The sequence below is a fragment of the Salvelinus namaycush genome, chromosome 23 (assembly GCF_016432855.1).
Source record: "Salvelinus namaycush isolate Seneca chromosome 23, SaNama_1.0, whole genome shotgun sequence".
NCBI lineage: Eukaryota > Metazoa > Chordata > Actinopteri > Salmoniformes > Salmonidae > Salvelinus > Salvelinus namaycush.
The window spans coordinates 18,877,433-18,905,058 of NC_052329.1; positions in this window are offsets into that span (position 1 = coordinate 18,877,433).

The window sequence follows — 27,626 nt, forward strand, 5'->3', positions numbered from 1 at the left end:
GTTTCAGTATGTGTAAGGCCATCTATCTGATGCTGTCTGATCAAAAACAATATGACATTGTTGCCGCCTGTAGCAATGAATGCAAGGGAAACCAAGGAGCATTTGGCTTCCCATGAAAATAATAATTAAAAAGAATAGCCAATCAACATTGAGCTCAACTGATAATGGTCATGGCACACGCCAAAAAAGTGTCAAGGGAAGCCAGTTTGCATTTGGCTTCACCCCAATCACATCACATCAAAAGCACATGTAATTTACAGAAAACATTTGAATGGCTGCATGTCATTGTGTCATCCTCAGGTGGCTAGCTAGCAAACTAATATTGTCCCTTTCCTAAATCAATCAATTAGTTGTCACTGTATTAGATTAATCATAGGTGATTTGATTATGTAGAAATATTAAGTTGAAATGGTGCTGGAATAGTGGAGGCAGCTCCTGTTTTCTTTTGCGACTTGAGGTAACTCTCTGTGGATCTAAATCAGTAGTTGTTTAGTTGTCCGAAAATGTTGGAAAAATTTACTAGCTTGACCATGCTATATGTCATGTAAATGTTTGTTACATGCAATATGCTTTGTGGACTTCACCAGACAGATGTTGCTCTCCGGTTTTGCGAGGAAACAATGCTGTGGTTGAATTTATTCTGCCACTGTGTCTTCTTATTGTTTTGGCCTTAGGCCTATATATCACGGCGGCAAGGCATATGAACTAACAGGTTATAGCAAACAACACAATTTTCTCAACAAATAGGTTGTAATGTGGCTTTTTTCCCTGGCCTGGCTTCCTCAGTGATTTTACCCATACACCACTACTTGCTAAGACAGATGTCTTCATTCACACAGACCACTGTGACAGGGGCGAAGGGGAGGATGGGAGGCAGAGGAGAGGAGAGGGGGAAGGGCTGATTGTGACACGACACTATGGCACATCAGACCACGTACATCCCTGCCACTCTGGCAGATGAGGAGTGCTCACGTGGACTGCCACTGCACAGCTGTTGGCACTGACATGACTCACGATTCCATGGCTCAGCCCGCTGGGGGAGGAAGGGGGAGTGGGGCGAAATGGGTCAGAGATGAGGAGGGGGTTGCCAGGGTTTCACAGTGGCGATGGAGAGGGTGGGCGATTGGAAGGAGGGGAGTGTGGAGGGGAAGGCCCCTCTGGTTGAGCCTGGAGATTGGGGTCCAACGGAGGGTGTAATAATGTCTTAATTGTGCCACGGATGGGAGTTGGGTTATTGACACAGGGGGCTTGGGGTGATACAGCTAAGCCAGCGGTCAAGAGGCCTGGGCTCTGGGAACAATGAGTCATCCACTAATGAGCATGAGCATTCTATCTTTAAAACGTCTCCATGTGCAGTCAGACGTGAACCGATCATATTAGAGAGCATCTGCTTTGGCTACATGATATTAACTATGACTAACCGGTTTCCGTCCTAGAAACATAAGTAGTTGTTGTAGATGTGGCCTATTATTACAGTGGCTGCATGTGGTTGTGGTTTGTACAGTGTTAGATGATAGAACGTGTGGTCATTGTAGTATGAGTGCTGTTAGCAAAAGAGGTATTGGGTTGGAGTATGTAGCTTTGATCAAACACCCTTTCTTTATACAAGACTTCTAAGAACTCTTAACTTTGTACAAATGTGTATGACAATGTGCAGGTCATTAACATGTTGATGGTGTGTTTGTGTCACTTCCAACACAGTGAATCCCTACTGCCCCCATGTGGTCTAACTACATTATGGCATGTCTCTTTGTATGCCCAATGGCACGTGTCAAACTCATTCCACGGAGGGCCGAGTGTCTGTGGGTTTTCGCTCCTCCCTTGTACTTGAGTGATGAATTAAGTTCACTAATTAGTAAGGAACTCCCCTCAACTGGTTGTCCATGGCTTAATTGAAAGGAAAAAGAAAAACCCTGCCTATGGAGAGCACAATGGCTGCGTTCACACAGGGAGCCCGATTTTGATATTTTGCCCAGGTATTGGCAAAAGATCAGAATTGGGCTGCCTGTCTAAACACAGCCAATGAGTCATCTCAGACTCAAAAATAGGACGTCTTGATAGGCTTTGAAGTCAAAATGCAAACCCACTGTATGAAATATGTGAGAATATGTAACAGCTTTGCCCTTTGCCGATGTTCTAATCTAAATATGAATGCGTTATTACTTGTCTTGCAAATGATTTGTCACAAGTTATTTATTATTCACATTGGTCCTCCAACAGTCCACAGCCCCTGAAATGCTAGCGATTATGTTTGCTTAGGGAAACTATGAGTTATTTATACACCTTGCAATCCAGAATGAAATGTCAAGCCTAATCAGTGTAACTAATTAGGCAATTTAAGAAACACCGCCAATTGAAAATAATTACAAGACTATAGAACAGAGAAAATACTTGAAAGGGATCAATGGGGTTTCACTTTGTTCAGGTAAAAAACAAAATCACCCAAGGATCCATTTGTATGATGATATAGAATTGCATTAACTTTTTTTTTGCCAGTGTGCGATTCATCAAACTCTGTTAAGGAATGAATCAAGAGAGAAAAACGGTCTATTTCGGGCCTACTGCTTTCCTATACAGAGTTCCCTTTTGTGCAGCGAGCAGCTAGACTATAGAGCACCCGCACATTGTTGGAGCCACTTCCACAGTAAGTGGCTCAGTAATAATAATAATATATGCCATTTGGCAGACACTTTTATCCAAAGCGACTTACACTCATGCGTGCATACATTTTACGTATGGGTAGTCCCAGTAGGCAGGGCAAAGAAGATTAGAGAGAAAAAATAAGTTAAATCAACATAATAAATATGAAATTATTGTCATCAAGTCCACAACATTTCAAGATTCCATTCCACCTTTAAAGCGACTCAATCTGATGCATCGAGAGAGGCCAATTAGCATATTCAAATGAGAGTGTGTGCACCTGTTCAGACAGTGCTGATGAGTGATTAGAAGTACAGCAAACATCTTACAACCAAAGGGTTCACTGATCTGAGATTACAATTGTGTTGTGTGCCTTTGAGGGGAAGGCAAGTTTATTTTATTTTATTTTACCAGGTAAATTGACTTAGAACACATTCTCATTTACAGCAAAAACCTGGGAAATAGTTACATGGGAGAAGAATGAGCCAATTGGAAGCTGGGGATGATTAGGTGGCCTTGATTGTCTCAAGGCCAGAATGGGAATTTAGCCAGGACACCAGGATTAACACCCCTACTCTTAGAATAAGTACAATGGACACCCATTTAACTTCCCATCCAAAAGACAGCTCTCTACACAGGGAAATGGCTCAATTACTACACTGTGATTATTTTATTAATTTTTTTTAGACTAGAGGAGAGTGTGCCTCCTACTGGCCCTCCAACACCACTTCCTGCAGCATCTGGTCGCTCATCGTGGGATCAACCAGGATCAACCCTGCTTAGCTTCAGAGGCAAGCCAGTGTTGGGTGTATCTGCATTGCTTGCTGTTTTGGGTCTTAGGCTGGGTTTCTGTATAAGTGCTTTGTGACATTTGCTGATGTAAAAAGGGCTTTATAAATACATTTGATTTGATTTGATATGCTGCTTGCTTATCTTGTTAAATCAGGGAAGTAGACCTATAGCATTGAATAAAAGGCAACCTTTGATAATTGGTATCAGCTAATAATGAATGCTTTTATAAAAGCAGCAACCTTTTGAAATCATGGTTTTGTTGTGCATTGGAGAGGCATCAAACGCCACACATCATTCTGTGCTACCCTACTATTCAGTCTCAGCATTAGTTTCCCAGAAAACAGTCTTCTAAGGTCTTCCATTCTCTGCATATTACCTAGCTTATCATCAGTACTGCGGGCAAACTCACTACAGAGAACTATCAGCAGTCTTGAATACCCAACACACATGTGCAGTGCTCAAAGCTCAAAGAAAGGCATGGCTTTGTACATGATGGACAATTGAAACAAGAATTTCTGCCATGTTACCCCCTTTCTGAACAGTCCTTACCCTGTTGACCTTTTGAAGATGAGTTCTGTGCACTGCAGCTGACAATCACCTCCATAGCTCAAGAACACCAGGAGAAGAGGCAGGAGATGTGTCAATAAGAGCAAGGCTACATTCCTCATTTACAGAACGCAAAGGTACAAATGATAAAATGTCTTGTTGACTCAAAAGATATTAGTATCCACTTCGGAGCTGTACAGATCTGGCAAATTGGATGTTGTTGGAGAATGGCATTATTGACAGTGAACTCCAGCTGCTGGAAACTAGTCTTGATGTCGACTTGATCTGAACCAATGTAGAATACAAATAATGTGCATGAAAATATGATACTGGGTATCGACATTGTGTAATGTGAACAAGCTAAATGATGCACACACAGGGGTGATCCTGGTTGGAAACACTAATGGGTTACACACCCAATAAATTTGGGTCAGGTAAATTTCTCAAATGGCCAGTAATTTAAATATTTCTGGTCACATTGTCCAGTGCCACATTTTTCTAATGGAAACCTTGATACGCCCACACAACACACTCACTCTCACACACGTAACGGATGTGAAATGGCTAGCTAGTTAGCGGTGGTGCGCGTTAATAGCGTTTCAATCGGTTACGTCACTCGCTTTGAGACCTTGAAGTAGTGGTTCCCCTTGCTCTGCAAGGGCTGCAGCTTTTGTGGAGTGATGGGTAACGATGCTTCATGGGTGACTGTTGTTGATGTGTGCAGAGGGTCCCTGGTTCGCGCCCAGGTCGGGGCGAGGGGACGGACTAAAGTTAAAACTGTTACACACACACAGGCAATCCTGTATTTAATTTTTTGAGTGATTTCTGCTAACTCAATCCAAGGAGGGGTGGGCATTATTGAAAGGCATAGATGGAATGTCTGTCCAGTCAAAGCCCTAGAAACTAAATAGCCTCCAGCCAGGATACTCCCTGGGCTTCTGGAAAGAGAATGAGAGAGAGAATGAGAGGGAGAAAGTTAGAGAGAGAAAGGGAGAGAGAGACGGGAACAGAGGATGCAACCAAAAAGTGGGCTCCAGATTGAATAGAAACCCAAGTGTTGTGTGTATTTTTTTCATTTGACCTTTATTTAACTAGGCAAGTCAGTTAACAACAAATTCTTATTTTCAATGAGAGCCTAGGAGCAGTGGGTTAGCTGCCTTGTTCAGGGGCAGAACGACAGATTTTTACCTTGTCAGCTCAGGGATTCAATCTTGCAACCTTCCAGGTTGCTAGTCCAACGCTCTAACCACTAGGCTACCTGTATGTGCACGTGCGGGTCCAGGCTACAAATAACCCCTTTTGTTTGTTTCTTTATCACTATAGATATATTCTTTAACATGTTATTGAAATGCTTGTCTACTGCTGGTAGACTGACGTCCAACAATATTGCCTAAATAATTCCGCCTTGGTATTTAGGAATGTGGAAATTAAATTTCAAGGGACCATGTCTGGAGGAGCCACACATCGTGCCTCTGCCTGTTGAGCAATAATTTACTCTGACCTTCCAGCTTTGTATTAACACACAGAAAAACTCAAAATAAAAAAAATTCTCTGCCCACTCTCACTTGCCAAATTAAGAAAAATAATACTGCCTCCTCCTTAAGAATCACATTCACAGAGCTGTAGCTGTCTCACCAGCTAGCAGAAAAGAATCAATATCCAGGGCTGTGTTAATGTAGCCCTTTACTTAGTGCCCTGAGAGCGACCTGACCCCTAACTCCAGAAATATACTGTATTTTTATGTACAGTGGTGGAGTGGAATAACAAAATGCTGAGCACACATGCTTTTGGACTGAAAAATAACAAAGCAGGAAGCTACATGGAAGGCTTGTAAGGTGGAGTTGCATGAAGGTAAACTTTTATCCACAACATGTTTCTCACCGACTTTGAAAGACATGCAAGGTGGATCATCTGTTTTTAGTATGATAATGAGCACTATAATTGGATGATAATGTTAATCAGGAGCTCTTGAAAGACTGACACCCAGCATCGTCTCTTGAGAAGAAAGCGGGAAAAGAAACATTTTGCAGTCCATAATCACAAAAGATTAGATAGGATGTGATATTGCCTCTGTGTTACTATACCATTGAAAAGTACAGCGGGTTGGTTGAATGACTCCGGGCATTCATTTCATGGAAGTGCGAGGGACTCAGTAGTTTAGCTCTTGGCTTCACTGTTTAGCGGTACTGTGGAGTAGACTATGTAGACTGTGAAAGATAGGAAAGATGTACAACAGAAGGTAGAAGGTCTGGGTTAGACTGGTGTGTGGAGTTAGTGGACTGGACTGAGGGCAGTGTGTGAGAGAGATGTGAAACTGATGTGACCATAAGTAGTGATCTAGGGGGAGGAGGGGGGAGGAGGGAGAGGTGAGACGGGAAGACAAGCCAACATACTCCCCAGGCACTTGAAATTAAAAGCTGGAGAGTCGTACATACTGGCAGACATATTGTCGACCTATCTGTGCCCGCCCAGCGCAGGGCTGTCAATGCGATTCAATAGCAGAGCGGCTGGGTTAATTAAGGGAGCCACCACCTCCCTACCTGCCTTAGAGGGACCGTAATTAAAGTGACACCTGTTCGATCCCATTTGTGGCCCTTTCTCCGTGAGAGGCTGCGGCTCCACCACAGAGGTTCAACAGAGGTAGAAAACATATAGTTACCACTGTACAGGGAAAAGGGAAGCAGGCTGCAGCTGAGCTCCAACATGACTGGGATCTTTTTTAATGCAGGCTGACGTCTGCAAGCATCTCCACGAGTGGAGTGGAAGCTCAGAGTCTAGTACAAGTAGACAGTAGCACTGTGGCTGGACACATCTGTTATCCTATCACTGTCTTTACCTGAATGTCCTGCTGTTTCTGCCAGGAGAAAGGTTTACCGTTATACCATTGTAAAAATGCATCTTTTCAGCTAATGTGTTTATGTCTATTATGTCTATTATTCTTCTATTCTTCTGTTGTTGATATCAGGTAACGTGCAACCTAACCCTGGCCCTGATATGCAATGTCTCCAAACCCCCTCTGATTTTAAATCAAGATCTGGTTTTGGTATTTTTCATTTAAATGTACGCAGCCTGTTGTCAAAAATTGATGGGGTTAGGATTTGGGCTAAATCAACTGATGCTGATGTAATTGTGTTTTCTGAAACCTGGCTCAGCAAGTCTATTTTTGATAAGGATATTTGTATAAGTGGTTACAATGTTTATCGCACAGATTGGGTTAAGAAAGGTGGGGGTGTGGCTATATATGTAAAATCTAAATTCCATGTAAGTGTGGCAAAGTCTGAAACTATTTGTAAACAGTTGGAATTTCTTGCTTTGAATAATGAGGTTTCAAAGGGCCTCTCTATAACTGTGATTGGCTGTTATACACCCCCCTCTGCTCTTGGTGATGCATTTTCTTCTTTGACGCACCTTATGTCTAAACTTCTTTACAGTGAAATTATTTTGATTGGTGATCTCAACTGGTGTTGGTTAAAGCCGGTGTCTGATGATTTAAAAATGTTTTGTAATTCTATGAATCTTACCCAGTTGATTAATTCACCCACTCGCCCAAATCTTAAATGCCCTGATAAATCTACCCTGATTGATTTGGGCTAAAGCAAGGAAATCTTGTTCTGATGCTGATTGGCTTATTTTTAGGCAGTTAAGAAACAAGTGTTCTTTTCTTCTCAGGAAGGCCAAGTCTGAATATTTTATGTCTGTTACCACTGATAACCTGAATGACCCTAGAAAGTTTTGGAATGCTATTAAGTCTATGTCTGGTAACAGTAATGTTAATGAATTACCGTCATGTGTTTTGAAGGACTCTGTTGCTATATATGACAAAACTGAAATGCTGAATTGTTTCAATGAGCACTTTGTATCATCTGGTAGGCTGTTTGATTCAGTGTCCTCTGTCTCTGTACAACCCTGTGTGGATGAACCAGTGTCCTCTGTCTCTGTACAACCCTGTGTGGATGAACCAGTGAGAGCTGGTCAAACTTTTAGCTTTCTGCCATTCTCAGTGCAGGTGGTACATAAAGCCCTGAAATCCTTAGATCAAAGAAAGCCTGCAGGTCCTGATCTTTTGGATCCCTGCTTTTTAAATCTGGCAGCTGATTTCATAGCTGAACCACTTACATATCTGTTCAATCTAACCCTGGAATGTAATGAAATTCCAAAGATCTGGAAATCAGCATTTGTCCTACCACTTTTAAAAGGGGGAGATCCAACTCTTTTAAATAATTATAGGCCAATCTCAAAGCTGTCACCCCTGGTGAAAATACTTGAAACCCTTGTAAGTGAACAGCTAAAAGAGTTTTTATTTACTAACTCTATTTTATCAATGTATCAATCGGGCTTCAGGAAGAAGCATAGCACAATTACAGCAGCCATGAAGGTTTTAAATGATACCACCTAAGCCCTTGACAAAAAACAGCACTGTGTCTCACTTTTTATTGATCTCTCTAAGGCTTTTGATACAGTTGATCATGCTATACTAAGGCAGAGATTGTTGAGTGTAGGTCTTTCGGAGCATGCAGTTGCATGGTTTGCTAACTATCTGTCAGATAGAACTCAGTGCACTCAATTTGATAGGCTTATGTCTGTCAAATTGTCTGTCCTGAATGGTGTGCCCCAGGGCTCTGTACTTGGTCCTCTCTTATTCACTATTTATATAAATGATTTAGACAAAAATGTCCAAAATGCACAACTTCATTTTTATGCTGATGATACTGTTATTTACTGTTGTGCCTCATCTCTTACAAAAGCTTTCCAGAACTTGCAAACTGCTTTTTATACTGTTCAACATACCTTGTGTCAATTGAAGCTTATCCTCAATACTGACAAAACTAAACTAATGGTGTTTTTGTAACGGCTTTCCTCCTCCTCTTCATCCGAAGAGGAGGAGCAGGGATTGAACCAAAATGCAGCGTTGGAATATGACATACTGATTTATTGAACAAGACGAAAAAACACGAAAACACTTTAACAAACTACAAAACAACAAACGACGTAGACGCACCTGAACATAAGAACTTACATATAACGAAGAACGCATGAAACAGGAACAGACTACATAAACCGAACAAACGAACAAACAAACCGAAAACAGTCCCGTGTGGCGCAACGTACACAGACACAGGAGACAACCACCCACAACAAACAATGTGAAAACACCTACCTTAATATGACTCTCAATCAGAGGAAATGAAAACCACCTGCCTCTAATTGAGAGCCATATCAGGTCACCCTTAAACAAACATAGAAACACATAACATAGACTACCCACCCAAACTCACGCCCTGACCGTCAAACACATACAAAATAACAGAAAACCGGTCAGGAACGTGACAGTTTTCTAATGCAAGAAATAGACCTCTGAACCTTTCACCTGTTACTACCTGTCAGGGCAAGGAGATTGAGGTTGTAACCTCATATAAATATCTTGGAATTCTAATTGATGACGGCCTCTCTTTTAAATTGCATATTCAACAACTTACAAAAAAATTGAAGCTGAAATTGGGATTTTATTTTAGGAATAAGGCCTGTTTTTCTTTTGAAGCCAGAAGGAGGCTAGTATCAGCTACATTTATGCCTTTACTAGACTATGGGGATATTTTATATATGAATGCTTCCGCTCAGTGTTTGAGATCAATTGACACTCTTTACCATGGCACTTTGAGATTTATTTTAAACTGCAAAACCCTTACGCACCACTGCACTTTGTATACCAGGGTTGGCTGGCCTTCTCTAGTCACTCGTAGGCTCAGTCACTGGTATACTTTTATTTACAAAGCCATTTTGGGTTTACTACCTTTTTATTTGGGCATTTTTATTGTTCAGAAATGTGGTGGGTACTCTCTTCGTTCACTGGACTTTATCCTGCTAACTGTTCCAAATGTCCGAACTGAATTTGGTAAAAGGTATTTTATGTACTCTGCACCATCGTCTTGGAACACCTTACAAAATAATTTTAAACTGGAAGAACTTGTCCCGATTGGTGTTTTTAAATCTCTGATGAAGGATTTTGAGGCTGATTCCCTGACCTGTCAATGTTTTTAATTTGCTGTTTTTGATATTGTTATACTCTTGTGAATTCATGAATGGTTTTTACTAGATTACTTGTAGTTTTTCATGTTGTCTGTCTGTAATTTTTTGTAATGACTTGGTGCTGCCTATCTTGGCCAGGACGCTCTTGAAAAAGAGATTTTAAATCTCAATGAGCCCTTCCTGGTTAAATAAAGGTTAAATAAAATAAAAGAAATAAATAAAATAAAAATGTCTGGTTAATGACACGTCAATAACAATGCCTGTACATGGGAAAGGCAAGTACACCCAAATAATCATGTTTTGCATCTTCATTTCTACCATGTCACTGTACTGTATCACCTCGAGTGTGACAGGTACAAGTTATGACATACCCAGGGCAGCTATGGACGTAAAAAACAAATCCCAACAGGAGTCCTCACTGGATATGAGGGCCGGGAGGATGCCAGTATCGCCATACTCATTAGTATTGTGGCAAAGAAACAAAACACAGAGCGGATTTAACTAATTTAGGAATAGTAACATCCCGATGTTGTCATCCAGAGTCACATTTATGTATATTTCAAGCTATGCCACACAATATTTTACACACAGCAGATTTTTGTTTTCATTTTTGCCATGGAAAAAATATTGCGGTACTGGTAATGTCACAGTGCTACAATATAGTTCAGTGTTTTATAAAGACGTTACTCCTACAGTATGTCACTTGTAAAGTTTTTAGGATTTGTGGGGGGATTTGTGCTTTTGGGGTGATGTGCCCCTGGTATTTTAAATGGATCATTTTGACACTGGTCATCATAAAGTGACAGCAAACAGCAATAGTCAGTTCTATGTATAATGTGATATAAACATCTTCATTGTGTAATTTTTGACCGGTGGCTCAGTGAGAAATCTTCCTGACCTCTTTCCCATTGGATTAAGCTCTAAGGGCACAAGCATGTCCCTATAGTATAGCAAAGCTTCTCACTAAGAGCAAGACTTTGCAGGACACCAACGATATCATGCTTCCCTACCTCAAATTTTACTGTACTATGACCACACAATTCACACGTACCATGTCCCAAATAAAATAAAATAACATTTTATTAGTCACATACACATGGTTAGCAGATGTTAATGTGAGTGTAGCGAAATGCTTGTGCTTCTAGTTCTGACAGTGCAATAACATCTAACAAGTAATCTAACAATTTCCCAACAACTACCTAATACACACAAATCTAAAGGGGTGAATGAGAATATGTACATGTAAATATATGGACGAGCGATGGCCGAGCGGAATAGACAAAGTGCAATAGATGGTATAAAATACAGTATACACATATGATATGAGTAATGTAAGATATATAAACATTTTTAAAGTGCCATTATTTAAAGTGGCGTGACTAGTGATCCATTTATTAAAGTGGCCATTGATTGGATCTCAATGTAGGCAGCAGCCTCTCTGAGTTAGTGATGGCTGTTTAGCAGACTGATGGCCTTGAGATAGAAGCTGTTTTTCAGTCTCTCGTTCCCAGCTTTGATGCACCTGTACAGACCTCGCCTTCTGGATGATAACGGGGTGAACAGGCAGTGACTCGGGTGGTTGTTGTCCTTGATGATCTTTTTGGCCTTCCTGTGACATCGGGTGGTGTAGGTGTCCTGGAGGGCAGGTAGTTTGCCCCCGGTGATGCGTTGTACAGACCGCACCACCCTCTGGAGAGCCTTACGGTTGTGGGCGGTGCAGTTGCCGTACCAGGCTGTGATACAGCCCGACAGGATGCTCTCGATTGTGCATCTGTAAAAGTTTGTCAGGGTTTTGGGTGACGAGACAAATTTCTTCAGCCTCCTGAGGTTGAAGAGGCGCTGTTGCGCCTTCTTCACCACGCTGTCTGTTGGGTGGACCATTTCAGTTTGTCTGTGATGTGTACACCCAGGAACTTAAAACTTTCCACCTTCTCCACTTCTCCATCCTGTCCCTTCGATGTGGATAGGAGGGTGCTCACTCTGCTGTTTCCTGAAGTCCACGATCATCTCCTTCATTTTGTTGATGTTGAGTGAGAGGTTGTATTCCTGACACCACACTCCGAGTGCCCTCACCTCCACCCTGTAGGCTGTCTCGTCGTTGTTGGTAATCAAGCCCAGTACCGTTGTGTCGTCTGCAAACTTGATGATTGAGTTGGAGGAGTGCATGGCCACGCAGTCATGGGTGAACAGGGAATACAGGAGGGGGCTGAGCACGCACCCTTGTGGGGCCCCAGTGTTGAGGGTCAGCGAAGTGGAGATGTTGTTTCCTACCTTCACCACCTGAGTGCAGCCCGTCAGAAAGTCCAGGACCCAATTGCACAGGGCGGGGTTGAGACTTAAGGCTTCCAGCTTGATGATAAGCTTAGGGTGTTCTATGGTGTTGAATGCTGAGCTGTAGTCAATGAACAGCATTCTTACATAGGTATTCCTCTTATCCAGATGGTTCAGGGCAGTGTACAGTGTGATGGTGATTGCATCGTCTATGGACCTGTTGGGGCGGTATGCAAACTGAAGTGGGTCTAGGGTGGCCGGTAAGGTGGAGGTGATATGATCCTTGACTAGTCTCTCAAAGCACTTCATGATGACAGAAGTGAGTACTACGGGATGGTAGTCATTTAGTTCAGTTATCTTTGCCTTCTTGGGTACAGGAACAATGGTGGCCATCTTGAAGCATGTGGGGACAGCAGACTGTGATAGGGAGCGATTGAATATGTCCGTAAACACACCAGCCAGCTGGTCTGCGCATGCTCTGAGGACACGGCTAGGGATGCCTTCTGGGCCAGCAGACTTGCGAGGGTTAACACGTTTATATGTTTTACTCACGTTGGCCACTGAGAAGGAAAGGGGGGGTGAGGTCCTTGTTAGCGGGCTCTGTATTATCCTCAAAGCGGGGAAGAAGGTGTTTAGTTTGTCTGGAAGCATGACTTTGGCATCCGTGACGTGGCTGGTTTTCTTTTTGTAGTCCGTAATTTCCTGTAGACCCTGCTACGTATGTCTCGTGTCTGAGCCGTTGAATTGCAACTCTACTTTGTCCCTGTACCGGCATTTCACTTGTTTGATTGCCTGCGGAGGGAATAACTACAGCCATATTCCCAGACCTCTTTCAATGGTTAAATGCTGTGGTACACACTTTCAGTTTTGCGCAAATGCCGTCATTCCTCCACAGTTTCTGGTTAGGGTAGGTTTTAATAGTCACAGTGGGTACAATATCTCCAATGCACTTCTGTCACGCTCTGACCTTAGAGATCCTTTTTATGTCTCTATTTTGGTTTGGTCAGGGCGTGAGTTGGGGTGGGCATTCTATGTTTTGTGTTCTATGTTTTCTATTTCTGTGTGTTTGGCCGGGTGTGATTCTCAATCAGAGGCAGCTGTCTATCGTTGTCTCTGATTGAGAACCATACTTAGGTAACCTTTTCCCACCTGTGTTTTGTGGGTAGTTGTTTTCCCTTTTGTGTTGCTGCACCTGACAGGACTGTTTTGTTTCGTTCATTCTCTTTGTTATTTTGTTTAGTGTTCTGTTTTAATAAATTAACATGAACACTTACCACACTGCGATTTGGTCCGATGATTCCTCATCTTCAGACGACGAACGTTAAACAACTACCCACCACCAACGGACCAAGCAGCGTGGTATGGGGGAGCAGAGGGTTCAGGATTCCTGGACTTGGGAGGAGATATTGGACCGTAAGGGACTTTGGAGACAGGCTGGGGATTATCACCGCCCGAAAGAAGAACTGGAGGCGGCGAAAGCTGAGAGGCGGCGATATGAGGCAAGGCAGCGCAGCAGGCACGAGAGGCAGCCCCTCCAAAATTTGGGGGGGGTCACATGGGGGGATTGGCGGAGTCAGGCGATAGACCTGAGCCAACTCCCCGTGCTTACCGGAAGCAGCGTGGTACTGGTCAGGCACCGTGTTATGCGGTTAAGCGCACGGTGTCTCCAGTGCGCGCTCATAGCCCGGAGTGCTATATGCCAGGCCCCGCAAGTGCCATGCGAGAGTGAGCATACCAGCCAGGGCGGATTGTGCCAGCTCAGCGCGTTTGGTCTCCGGTGCGCCGTTTCGGCCCAGGTTATCCTGCGCCGGCTCTGCGTACTGTGTCTCCGGGGCGCTGGGAGGGTGCAGTTCGTCCTATGCCTGCGCTCCGCCCATGCCGGGCGAAAGTGGGCATTGAGCCTAAGGGAGAGGTGCGAGTGTTAAGCACCAGATCTCCAGTGCTCCCCCACAGCCCGGTTCGACCTGTGCCTGCACTCTGGAGGGGCCGGGCTAAAGTGGGCATTCAGCCTTAGTGTTCTGTTTTAATAAATTAACACTAACACTTACCACGCTGCGCTTTGGTCCAAGGATTCCTCATCTTCAGACGACGAACGTTACAACTTCTTTACAAACTCACTCACCGAGTCAGCGTATAGATCGATGTTGTTCTCTGAGGCTGACCGGAACATATCCCAGTCCGCATGATCAAAACAATCTTGAAGCGTGGATTCCGATTGGTCAGATCAGAGTTGAATGGTTCTAGTCTGGTACATTGTTAAATTCCCCAGCTACAATAAATGCAGCCTCAGGATATATGGTTTCCAGTTCACATAGAATCCATTAAAGTTCCTTGAGGGCCGTATTGGTGTCTGCTTGAGGGGGAATGTACACAGCTGTGACGATAACTGACGAGAATTCAATTGGGAGGTAATATAGCCGGCATTTGATTGTAAGGAATTCTAGGTCGGGTGAGCAGAACGACTTGTGTTCCTGTATGTTGTTATGATTACACCATGAGTCGTTAATCATGAAGCATACGCCCTTCCACTTCCCAGAGAGATGTTTATCTCTGTCGGCCCAATGCATGGAGAAGCCCGGTGGCCGAACCGATTCCGACAACATATCCCGAGAGAGCCATGTTTCTGTGAAACAGATAATGTTACAATCTCTGATATCTCTCTGGAAGGCAACCCTTGCTTGAATTTAATATACCTTGTTGTCAAGAGACTGGACATTGGCGAGTAGTGTACTCGGGAGCGGTGGGCGATGTGCACATCTACGAAGCCTGACCAGGAGGCCGCTCCGTTGTTTTGGGTTGGTTTCTGGGATTAGATCCATTGTCCTGGGTGGTGGTCCAAACAGAGGATCCGCTTCGGGAAAGTTATATTCCTGGTCGTAATGTTGGTAAGTTGACATGGCTCTTATATCCAATAATTCTTCCCGGCTGTATGTAATAAGACTTAAGATTTCCTGGGGTAACAATGTAAGAAATAATACATTAAAAAACAAAATACTGCACAGTTTCCAAAAGATTTGAAGCAAGGCGACCATCTCTGTCGGCGCCATCTTGCTAAAACAAATGGCATTTTGTGCCGTTACTCTCAGCGGAGGTGGGTCATAGGTTACCTTATGGTGGGTTGCTGTTGTGTCGTCCTATCGTTGTCTAGCGTCAGCCCAGTGTGTGTTGGCAGAGCACTGGCACAGAGTGACAGAGTGGAACACAGTGGGAACCTGTCCTCTCCTCACTGGAGAACAGATAATTAGTACCATCATCACTGGAATGAGGGCTGTATTCAAATGAGGGAAATTGATATGTAGATTAGACACTGTGTCTGTCACCACCCCCTGCATGCATGCAAAGATGTGCCACACACACGCACTCAAAGAAACTCACGCACACACCAAAAAAACTCACACGAAAGCACACATTCACACACACAAACACCAAGCAACTCACATGCATGCACACACACTTGCGCATACACATCCTCTTCAACTTTAAAGAGGCTGCTCATCGAGTCTGACACAGGCGGAAAGGATGCTCAGGGCATCTCGCGGCACATTTTATTAGCGCATGCCGTCACACTAGGGGGTCAGCGTCGCTTAGCAGAGCCAGAGTCGTCTGAGCACCGTAAAAATGATTTATCAAATCAACACTTCCTCCTTCAGCTCCCATTACTCTTCACTCTGCCGTTCCCCTCTCAATGTGAGCTCACACAACAGGGACGCTCGCTAGGCCAGGAAGAAATATCTCACTTACAGGCACAGCAACACCTATCTATCCAACCTGACGGACGATGTGATTCTTACAAAACTACAGGACAGGTGTCTCTGATTCCTCTGAAGTGAGTTGATAAAAATATTCAATATCCATGCCCAAAGATGTGACTGTGTCCATGCTGCAGTCTATTTGGTTGCATTTGGGTCTGACAGTGAAATGAAGCCCCCCCCCCCCCCCCCCACAAAACATGTTGCTTTCAGCAGTTTGAATCCAGGCCTGTTAACATGCTTTTCCCATTCCTACAGATCCCCTCGGTTGGTCAACATTGCTTTGAGTGGTTGTCACGAAGACATGAGCTTGGGCTGACCAGAAACCCCATGACGGTGAACTACCCAGAACACATTCATGAACCAGTATAGAAACTCTGCGTCCTCCGTGTTGCCTCCATCTCTCCTCTGTGCTTTCATTAGGGAGAATCTCTTCAAACAGCTTGTCATCACAACAGATCAGGGAGGATGCAACAGCTGAGCAGGCTAGGGTGCCTGGGCAACAACAGACATAATCAGGGCTACTGAGACTCGTTAGCCAGGCAGAGGGGCCTTGGGGCTCTTCATAGCTCTGTCCTGTGGCCTACAGCCAAGCCTCACTCCCAGCTGACTCCTGCTAGACTTCCTATTTCCTTTCTGGATGTCAGTTGTGTTTTACAGGCTTTGTTTTCTCTTTTGATTTCGAGGTTGGGTCTGTTTGTGTGTGTCGCTCACTCAATGGAATCATCCTCGTTGGGCAGGATGTGTTGAATCTGTTGTCCTCGTTAGCAAGAAGGTGTTTCACCTGTGCTGGCCCAGCTGATATTTAAGAGCTGCTGGCCCAGTGCTTCTGTTTGCGAAATAGATGATGGAAGAGCAACACCTTTGGTTAGCAAACCCACTTTAAGTTGTCAGAGAAAGCCTGCCCCCCCCCCCCCCCCCCCCCTGTTTGGTTTGCTCCACTTTCTATTTTCTTTTAGTTTGCCTTTTCTTAGGTTGGGATCCTACTTGAGCTGAACAGACAAAGTATGTGTCAATCCTACTTTACCATTTCCAAATCATCCATATTCATCACCATTGATATGATAAAATAAAGGAAATTATATTGGTCAAAAAAAGTACTGCTACTTTTTGTATTGTGGTGGGAGGTGACTTAAAGATCTAGACGTACAGTCGTTGTGTGTGTGTTTGTTATAAATAGCTTGACAGTGGGATTTGTTTGTGAAGGCAAAGTCATAGAGACGTTAAGATCACTGGATGACAAAGAATGCCCCCCTGACAGCTTTCTTTTTCCAAAAGTGCACACACGCACACACACAAACACAATAGTGAAGTGTGTACGGTCACAAACAGGCCTCATTAGCAGAGCACCAGACTCACCAGTGGCTGGGTGTTACAGTGAGATGGTTGAGCGGTGCAGTTTGTTGCTTCCCTGGCTCTTCACTGAGACACCTCACCAGAAAGAGAGCAAAACATCTACTGTGTAACTCTACTGTCTAACTCTCCATTTACTCAGATCCCACTCCCTGGATAAATCATTTGTTAAACTCTCAAACAAGTCTAAACTGTGTTGCATTCGCCTGACCAATTCTTGGTCAATTCTCGCCTGACCAATTCTTTCCCCACAGAAACAACTTGTCGACTTATGAAATATGTAAGTAGCTAGAGTTGTTATTGTAAAGTAATGCCTCAGCCATTAGTTGACAACATACAGTAAATGAACAGCAGCAATTGAAATAGCACTGTGTATAAAACTATCCTAGGTGTACAGGGTAGAAGGGTAGTAGTTGTACAGAAATACCTGTCCTTTCGGAGAAGTCTGTGATACTTCTGAAAAAAAGAGAGAGACGAAAAAGCTAGAGGAAGTGAAAGAGAAAAAGTAAGGAGAGAATCTTCTAGCCTAACCAGAGCAGGAAGAAACACACAAACCTAATCGTGTTCATGTCATGAATGGATCAGTGGCAGCTAGGTGCAGCTGGAGGTAGACCTGAGAGTGCCCCAGGGCAGAGGAAACAGAGACACAGAGAGAGGATTGACTGCTCTGCTCTGCTCTGCTCTAAGCTGTCAAAACACCAGGTAGGCCACCATGTCAGGGACTGCTGGGGCGTCCCCGCTCTCCAGCCCCCTCTACCTCTCTAAACAGCCTCGACAGTGCCCACGGACCCCCGCCTACACTCCACGGTTCAGCACACAGAGCTTGTACACAGCCAAGTGGTGTCCCCTGCCACGATGACACATACCAGGCACAGAGGATGTCGTGTTCAGGGCCAGTCAGGCACCAGGGAGCCAGACAAACTGACGTGCCACTCCTGTCCTGCTGCTGCAGTGGTCTCATAGCATGATACAATGGGATATAACAGGGGAGGAAAAGGGCAATGTCAGTAGGAACATCAGAAATCCTCCCTGTGGGAAGATGGAGGGGATTTGCTCTGATCCTATCTGACTGGAACGTCTGAAAGCTGGGCCATGACCTCTGTCTCGCATGGCAACGGCCCTGCTGCAGGCGGTGAGGGAGCGAGAGAGTGAGAGAGAGCGAGAGAGAGCGCAGGTATTTTGAGATGGAGGGTCTGATGGCCAAATCATGATTCCTAGGAAAAAGTGTACTGACACGTCTAGATATGAGTAACATGAGCACATCTCCGTAGAATGCCTTCTCAGCCTCTGGTCAGAGTGACATATTCTTCCTTTCTCTGCCTCATCTCCTAAAACCCCATCAACTTCCCTGTGCTGAGTTACAGTCCTATAACATACCTACGGGCCACATAAGACCCTCGCAGTGCCATGATGAAGTTATGTTGGTGTCTCAATCATATGCCTCTGCCGAAAGCTTATTTGGTTTGTTTGGCCTTAGAGCATGTTTCAGCAATGATTCATGGGAATGCGTTGTAGAGTGAAGCCAACGGCATGATGATCAATCCTGAGCTCCACACACTAATGGCAGATTAAAAGAGACCTGCATTCTTACATACTGTATGTTAATGTATGTTAGGGACTGTGTGATGTCAACCCTGTAGAAAGTACTGCAGATCTCATACTAAGCACCTGCAGTGCATCCATCTAGCTGCAGGGCAATGTAATGATGCTAAGAAATCCAAAGTTAGAAATCTACATTGATTTAGGCATAAGGCTGAGGTTAACATGTTATGAAAGCAATAATACTTAGAAAGGGAACGGAAATAATTAATGGAGGATTAATGCTTATTCTATCAAACTGTCATTAGCAACCTTGTCCATGGAGTGTATGGTGGGTGGAAGTTTGGCCGAACACTAGTAAACAAAACAGCAACAACCCAGAGTCTCATCAAGAAAAGACAAACAGAGGACAGTGAGTGGAAGGCAGCCGGAATCCCACACGGCCCTGAACAACTCATTACGATCCATGGAATCAATAGCTGGATTGTAAACTGAAGTGGGAACAGTGGATGGGGCCAGCTCACCGGCTTATTTCGGATCAGCCCTGTAAACCAGTTTTTACTTCGAACACCCTCCACCACCACCCCCACCAGCACCACCCCACCCCCATCCTGAACCCCTGTCCATCCATCCGCATGGCTGGTCAGCTCCGTCTGTAGACCAGGCTTCTTGTTATCTGGAGGATACACTGGAGGAGATGTGCAGAGGACACTTGTATATCCCCATTCCCCCTGCCAATGTTTTTATGGTCCTCCTATGGAGGGCATCTTTCATGTAAACCTAATGCGCCTTCAAAGTGAGAAAATATGTGGTTGAATAGATGGCAACGGTTTTAAACATCTGTGTTGCCAGTTTTTATACAGTTCTTCAATCCATGTTGATTTATGCCTACTTTTTTAGTTTACTCTGGTATGAACAACCCATTTGTTCTCAATGAAGGACTTTCACCAATACCAATACCCCTCAGGTAAAGACCCCATATCCAACTGCTGGAGGTCAGACTACACATAGTTGCATAATTTTCCTGCCATTCACTTATAGTGAAAAGTCCCTTTGGAAAGAGGGATCCCTCCTGCAGTTAATCAGCTGTAAAAATCTGTCATCTCATGTGTCCGTCTTTCTATTCATCTGCCTGGCTGGCATTATTGTTTAGATGCTGTCCATATGATGGCGCCGGTGGGTAGGGCTGCAGTCTTATCGGCCCTCAACCAATCATGCTATTTTGGTTGTTTTCTCACGTTGTTCGTAACTTGTTTTGTACATAACGTTGCTGCTACCTTCTCCTATTACCGAAAAGAGCTTCTAGACATCAGAACTGGGATTGCTCACCTCAAACTGGACGAAAGGTTTTTCTTCAATGTGTCAGACACAAGGGATATACTGTTGACACCCGTCCAGGCCCCGATTCCCGTGATTCGCTGGAGAAGGAAACGGCGATTCCAAGGCAAAAGATCAGGGTGCCTTCTGAGGACCAGGCAACGATTTGATAATCTGCCATTGCCCTCCGTTCTGCTAGCTAGCGTTCAATCGCTAGAAAATAAATGGGACGAACTGAAAGCACGTATATCCTGCCAACGGGACATTAAAAACGGTTATATTTTATGCTTCACCGAGTTGTGGATGAATGACGACATTAAGAACCTAGAGCTGGCGGGTTATACACTCTATCGGCAAGACAGAACAGCAGCCTCTGGTAAGACACGGGGCGGAGATCTATGCATTTATGTAAACAACAGTTGGTGCACGATATCTAAGTAAGTCTCAAAGTTTTGCTCGCCTGAAGTGGAGTATCTTATGATAAGCTGCAGACCTCACTATTTACCCAGAGAGTTTTCATCTGTTTTTTTCGTAGCTGTCAATATACCACCACAGAGCGAGGTTGGAACTAAAACACTAAGGTAACTTGCCTAAATGACCACTGACCCGTAGCACTCACGTCTGTAGCCATGAAATGCTTTGAAAGGCTGGTCATGGCTCACATCAACACCATTATCCCAGAAACCCTAGACCCAAACAATTTGCATACCGCACCAACAGATCCACAGATGATGCAATCTCTATTGCACTCCACACTGCCCTTTCCCACCTGGACAAAAGGAACACTTATGTGAGAATGCTGTTCATTGACTACAGCTCAGCGTTCAACACCATAGTGCCCGCAAAACTCATCACTAAGCTAAGGACCCTGGGACTAAACAGCTACCTCTGCAACTGGATCCTAGACATCCTGACGTGCCGCCCTCAGGTGGTAAGGGTAGGTAACAACACATCCGCCACGCTGACCATCAACACTGGGGCCCCTCAGGGGTGCGTGCTCAGTCCCCTCCTGTATTCCCTGTTCACTCATGACTGCACGGCCAGGCACAACTCCAACACCATCATTAAGTTTGCTGCTGACACAGCAGTGGTAGGCCTCATCACTGACAACGATGAGACAGCCGATATGGAGGAGGTCAGAGACCTGACCATGTGGTGCAAGGACAACAACCTCTCCCTCAACGTGATCAAGACAAAGGAGATGATTGTAGACTACAGGAAAAAGAGGACCGAGCACACCCACATTCTCTTCGACGGGGCTGTAGTGGAGCAGGTTGAGAATTTCAAGTTCCTTGGCATCCACATCAACAACAAACTAACATGGTCCAAGCACACCAAGACAGTCGTGAAGAGGGCATGACAAAACCTATTCCCCCTCAGGAGACTGAAAAGATTTGGCATGGGTCCTCAGATCCTCAAAAGATTTTACAGCTGCACCATCGAGATTATCCTGACGGGTTGCATCACTGCCTGGTATGGCAACTGCTCAGCCTCCGACCGCAAGTCACTACAGAGGTTAGTGCGTACGGCCCAGTGCAGCACTGGAGCCAGGCATCCTGCCATCCAGGACCTCTATACCAGGCGGTGTCAGAGGAAGGCCCTACAAATCATCAAGACTCCAGCCACCCTAGTCATAGACTGTTCTCTCTGCTACTTCACGGCAAGCGGTACCGGAGCGCCAAGTCAAGGTCCAAGAGGCTTCTAAACAGCTTCTACCCCCAAGCCATAAGACTCCTGAACAGGTAATCAAATGGCTACTCAGAATATTTGCATAACCACTTTAACAACCCTACCTGCTTGTACATAATTATCTCAATTACCTCAACACTGGTGCCCCTGCACATTGACACATTGACTCTGTATCGGTACCCCCTGTATGTACCCCAGCTATTGTTATTCACTGCTGCTCTTTAATTATTTGTTTTTCTTATATCTTACTTTTTTTATTAATATAAATGTTTGGTTATTGTTAAGAGCTTGTAAGTAAGCATTTCACTGTAAGTTCTACACCTGTTGTATTTGGCGCATGTGACAAATAACATTTGATTTGATTTGATATGCCTGTTTGCTGAGAATGGCCCTACTGCCCTCTCTCGTCACCAGCAGGTAAGACCTCTATGGTAGAGAGGAGAGGATAGGAGAGACAAGAGGGTAGAGGGGGATGAGGAGAGGAGAGAATGTTGGTGGAGGCTGCTGTTGCAGCTAATTACCTTGCATGGCTCATTAGGCTGCACTATTCAAACAACAGAGAGAGAAAGAGAGAGAGAGAGAAGGTGAAGAAAACAGCCCTCCATTCTTCCCCCTGCTCTCAATTGTGCTGTGAACCAGCAGCAGCTACTGCCTCCACTCCTGTCCTCAGCAGTGTGTTCTGCCTCAGGTCTAGCTCTCATCTTAAGGCTTTGCTTAAGAAGTCACTCCAGTCCATTAAGCTCATCCTGCATGTCAAGCCCACTGCTAAAAGCCTTACCTTGGTGACCTGCTCTGCCCATTACTCTATAGACTTTACAATCCACAGCAAGGTATTAAACTCAGAGAACACATCTCGGCTAAAGCACTTATATGGTGCCATACACAAATGCTGTGTCATCACCTTCTGCCTTGATAGCACCCATAAAAAGAGCCATCTTGCCAAGGGACTCACTGAATAACTCTAGATCCTCATACTTCATGACAATAATGCCCCTGCTAGCTACCTACTGCACTTTGTCAGTGGACGCTTTTCAAAAGGATGCTGGGTCTATTGCTTTCACATCCTCTGCCATGTTCTATAGCTGTTAACCTGTGAATGGGAGATTTGTGAAAGCACCTTACTCCAGCCCTCCATTCCACTATGGTAGAACATTTCAGCGATAACAACTTAGCATTAAGAAGGAATGTGTATTACCAATTATTTAACAGATACTAGAGACAAGAGTTTTGGGGATGTACCTGGCACCTAGAAAGCCATGTACTCTCATCACTTTCGTAGGAAACCCTGAATTATTGACCGCGTGGTGAGAGGGAGCTACACACCACTAACAGAGGTGGAAGAAAGAAAAAAGCTAAGCCTTAAAAGGCATCTCTAAGCCTTGGCAAGGGTTGCTCTGAAATAAGTGAAAAAAAGCCTCTAAAAGAAATTAGGGCATATTGAGGACGAAGTCTTCTGAGCAACGTTCACGGTTAGGAGAGTTTATTAGTTGCATGATCCTCGTTCGCCTCCAGGGCCTTATCTTTTAATTTTCCTCGCTCTGGGTCACCGCGCAGGAGCCCGTGGATTGACAAATAAAGAGAAAAGCCAGAGAACGGAGGAGAGAGAGGGGGCTCTTCACCGGCTTATTAAGAGGAGAAAACAATTTGATTTGACAGAGGTCAGCAGGGTGAGGTAGCCGAGAAGGAACATGGCTTGTGAACTTTAAAGCACAATTGGTAACTGATCCCCCTTATCTTCCCTGCAAATAAAGTACAAATGTAGCAATTTCTCCACGCCTGACAGGGAAAGGCTCTGTTCTGCACACTGTATGAATACATGATCAGGATGAGTGGGGAAAGATGGCACTTATCCAGCTATGAACCCAAATGTAACCATCCATTCTCACCTGGAAACTCAGAAAACACTGAATTTCTCCCGCACTTTATATTGGTGGGTTTAACCCCTCAAGTTCTAATTAAATCTTAGTGGTCAGCTTTTCACAATATTTACATAAATCTGCAGGGCAGTGCAGTCCAATGGTTCACAGTAAGGATTTTGCTACACTCAGAGCCTTGTAAACTAACAGCCTCTATGTCTCTGTTGACGAGGGGAAGGATAACTGTTGTTGACGAGGGGAAGGATAACTGTTGTTGACGAGGGGAAGGATAACTGTTGTTGACGAGGGGAAGGATAACTGTTGTTGACGAGGGGAAGGATAACTGTTGTTGACGAGGGGAAGGATAACTGTTGTTGACGAGGGGAAGGATAACTGTTGTTGACGAGGGGAAGGATAACTGTTTGTAAGTGTTGTGTTGAGTCTGTCCAATCCTTTTTCTGAGGAACTGTAGACCATGCTAATAAATGCATTGATTGAGGTGGGCAGTCTGTTTAAAAGCAGTAGACCAGGTCTATGGTGTAGGCCAGCCCAAGCTAGCCCAAATCTCTGTCACGAATACCAATGTAGTACCAAAGTCAGTGTTTCCCCTAGGATTTTTTTCAGCAGCAGGGGCAGAGTTTGCGGGCGGGGTCTTCCTGCAGGGGGGGTGGCAGATGGTGTCTTCCTGGGGCATACATATATTTAAAAAAATGCAGTGGTGGCGGTGTCCCTCTGCTAAATGCATATAGAGGAAACACTGAAAGTAGATTTTCTAAACCACGTTCTCTGAGGGAAAATAAGGTCTCCTTCTCTTATCCAGGCCGTACAGTTGGCTACATGCCAATCGGGGTTTAGCCCCACAGGGGGTTGGCCTTATTGAATCTGCATTAATTGCACTGTAGTGTATACATGGCAGTGGGAGCACAGCAGGAATTTCTTGATATTGCATTAAAGAAACTAGGTTAAACTTTCATTGTTAGCGTCTTTGCTCTCCATGCACACAGATACAGGCCTATCTATTGGCCTCTTGCTTTTTGAGTTTTTTTTAATCGAGACATTCACTTTGGAGAGCCAGTCAGTCATCATTTTTGGACAACGATGATGCATTAAGACTGCATTCCATTCAGATGCACTGACAACCCTGCTCTCACAGTCTCCTGGATGTCATGGAAATATTTAGTGTACCATCTCTCATTTTGTCTCGGCAGGACACATGTAGTTTATGTCTTATTTCTACCATCTCTCCCCCTCTTCCATCCATTTTTGGATTGGCAAGCGATGTGTGAAATGGGTTGCGGCGTTGAGCTAGCGGTAATTGAAAAGTGAAAATACATATTTTCAATCAGAATGTGAAGTTTATGCCTTATTGTGCTCCTGATATGCAGGCATATTCAACAGCAAAATGCACCCATTGGAAAACCAAGCACGTCACATTTCGCACCAGATAACTCTGCTAATATGCAGGGAAGTCACCAAAGCCTGTCTCATTCTTTGTGGATACATCTTGAGCTTTTTCTGTACTTTTACTGCCTTCTACACTATAGCACATGAGCAAGTGCAAGCATAGACTGAGTAACATTAGGAACACCTGCTCTTTCCATGACATAGACTGACCAGGTGAATCCAGGTGTAATGTATACACAGGGAGTCTGGAAGCAGTGAGTTTAATAATAACGTGACAATAATACAAACCAGATGCTGCGTACTGAACATAACCAAAAAATTATAATAATAAATACTGCCTGATGACTAATGCAACTGAGGGCTATATGGAGGAGTAATCAAGGTAGTGATGAAGTCCAGGTGTGCTTAACGATGGGGAGCAGGTGTGCGCAATGTGGGTTGCCAGGACCGGTAGTTAGTAGACCAGCGACATCGCGTGCCAGAGGGAGGGAGCAGGAGTAGGCGTGACACCAGGTGAAAGCTATGATCACTTATTGATGTCACTTGTTAAATCTACTTCAATCAATGTAGATGAAGGGGAGGAGACAGGTTAATAAATCAAATGTGGTTAGACAGGTTAAAGAATAAATATGATTTGAAGAAGGGTTTTTAAGCCTTGAGACATGGATTGTGTATGTGTGCCATTCAGAGGGTGAATGGGCAACACAAAAGATTTAAGTGCCTTTGAACAGGGTATGGTAATACGTGCAAGCACACCGGTTTGAGTGTGTCAATAACTGAATGCTGCTAGGTTTTTCACGCTGAGCAGTTTCCCATGTGTATCAAGAATGGTCCACCACCGAAAGGACATCCAGCCAACTTGATACAACTGTGGAAATCATTGGAGTCAACATTGGCCAGCATCCCTGTGGAATGCTTTTGACACCTTGTAAAGTCCATGAATTGAGGCTGTTCTGAGGACAAAAGGGGATGCTACTCAATATTAGGAAGGTGTTCCTAATATTTTGTCAACTCAATTTATTTTGCGCAGACTATCCAATTAACTATTAGAAAAGGAGAACTAAATCAATTACCTATTAACCCCCATACAAAGTGCTGCATTCCCTGGACATTTAAAAAATAATAGCAATGTCACCTGGAAATCACAGTGGAGGAAGTAGCCAATCACTGACAGATACAGGTTCTAATAGTTCGTTCCTAAAGCAATTACCATACCCTGTTCAAAGGAATTTTAATATTTTGTCTTGCCCATAGATTTTTTTAAAGTTAGTTATCTAGTCTTAAATACTAGCTACTAGTTAGGCATGTAGGCTTATTTTGTACTGTGGCATATTTTCACCTAAAATATTCTGTAGCCTATATGAAATGGAAAGAAGGAAGTTCTTAGGCTTAACAATGATCAATTTCAGCCTTCAATGCATTCAATTCTATTGAACATAAAAATGTGTCTCCCAGGGAGAGAAAGAAAGGAAGATGAAAAAAACAAAATGTACGTATTTGTGTATCTTTTCACACTAAGGAGCTTAGAGCTAGGGATATGGTAGTGTTTTGAATAGATGCACACTGTTAAGAGGATACCAGATTAAAAAGACGTGAGGTATTACATGTAAAAATACACCCAGGCCTTTGTGAAAGGATGGCATTAAAGGGAATGCATGGTTACATAAATAACAGATCAATCTGCAGAACACAGCAGACGTTTAGTAAATATTGTTAGCAGTGGGGGGGCACTTTAGCCCTCCGATTCTCACAACATCTCCCTTTCCACCCACTCATCTAAATCTCACTCACTCAGTGGTCGTGAAAACCCTGCTCATCAGACCCACTTCCTCTCCATCTGGGGGGCAATCTGCCCGGCAGCACACTCATTTTAGCTCTGCTCTTTGACACAGCTTTAGCGCCATCTACTGGAGTGTAAGGGAATAATGATATCATTTACAGATTAGGCCTATCACTCCCGGCTAAACGCAGTATGGCCAGGTTTGAGCAATGCATGATAAAGCCTTGATCAAAGTAAGGCGATGTTTCATGCTTACAGCTGCAAGGGGAGTCAGCCATGGATGGCAGTGTGGAGACACACAGGGCCAGCATGGAGGATTTGGACACTGCTGAAGACTGTGTCTGTTTCTGGAGAGGCCAGGATACTGAGACCAGATTTTAATCCGCTCCAAACCTTGCTTTTTTCCTGGCATAGCTCTCTCTCTCTCTTCTATCACTTTCTCTCTATTTTACCCAGTCCATCCTAAGCCTAGAAGCCATAGCTCCAGTGTCCATATTGTAGTGAAGCTCCAAAGCCCTGGGTAAACACACAGACAATATCTCTATTGAACCAGTCACTACTAATCTCTACCATTGTTATCATAATCATTACATTTTCTTCAGCCAAAATCATGACCTTCATGGTTCATCAATATTGAATATTGAACACTGTCATAAAACATTT